Source organism: Nycticebus coucang, chromosome 8, assembly GCF_027406575.1.
Source record: "Nycticebus coucang isolate mNycCou1 chromosome 8, mNycCou1.pri, whole genome shotgun sequence".
Classification (NCBI taxonomy): Eukaryota; Metazoa; Chordata; class Mammalia; order Primates; family Lorisidae; genus Nycticebus; species Nycticebus coucang.
This window is the reverse complement of record NC_069787.1, coordinates 62,042,023-62,043,042: the sequence shown is the minus strand read 5'-3', so window position 1 is coordinate 62,043,042 and position 1,020 is coordinate 62,042,023. Positions and strand designations below refer to the sequence as shown.

Here is a 1,020-nt window from a genome sequence, read left to right as displayed (position 1 = left end):
GGTAATATTAAATGATCTGAGTTTGCACACAATTTAGTTTGTTTAGATTTACACATTTATCTCAGCAAGTATTTCAAAAACAATGTTACTGCTTAGGTTGAAACTAACATAAGTAGTGTCCTAGTGCCATCCCTGCTTTCTTTCTGGCAACAGGTCACACACTCTGTGGGTGGTATGCAAATACGGCAAATAATAGGAAGGTGATTTGAAAACATCTGAAGTCTGAAAGTCAGGAAACTGTGTAGCAGGTCAAACTTTGGTTTAACAAGTAGAGAAATAATCACTTCTCAACATTTTGGGTAAGATCAAGTGTAGTATCTGTTCTCATCAGTTTAATATCTGATAAATCCTTTATTTAAGGACCTAATATTAAATAGATTTTTGGAATCAGGAGATGGAATAGGAACTCACTCCATGTAGTCCATGTATGGTCCAAAATAATTTTTTAAAACATGAAGAATCAAAATCTCAGAGAGGTTAAGAGGGCTTAATTTGCTCATTGTTACTCATGAAATTCAACACTTTGAAGAAAAGGAATGAGCTACTACCCCAAGTTTACACACATTGTAGACTCTCTTGAATTAAATACTTCCTACTGTAGGGAGTGTGTATATTCTTCGATGTAGCTAAGTGTTGGGGGGATGGATATGTGTGTGCCCACATGCGCTGTGTGTGTTTCCAGGGATTCCCTGTGTCAGATATTGCGCTGGATATAGACAGTAAGACAGCTAAGGGATATTTCCTGTCCTTTTCAAGTTCACAGATAAATAGATCATATTTAGTCTTGTACTCAATAATCAATAAATGGCTGAAATTATTGTTTATTAAAAGTCTGTATTGTGAATCATGAGGGAAATGCAAAAAGCCACCAGCTTTCATGTCAGAAGATGTGGGCTCAGACTCTAACTCCACTATTTGCCGGACAATTAAACCTCTGTGAGCCTCATTTTCTTTATCTATATAACAGAGATCTGAATCCTTTCCTCATTGGATTGTGTTATTAGGGTTCTCCAGACAAAC

At 36.4% G+C, this 1,020-nt stretch overlaps 1 pseudogene; it reads left to right on the top strand.

Moving 5' to 3' along the window:
* Window positions 1-279: 279 nt before the first annotated feature.
* On the top strand, window positions 280-446 carry LOC128593087 (uncharacterized; annotated as a pseudogene).
* The last annotated feature ends 574 nt before the right edge of the window (window positions 447-1,020 follow it).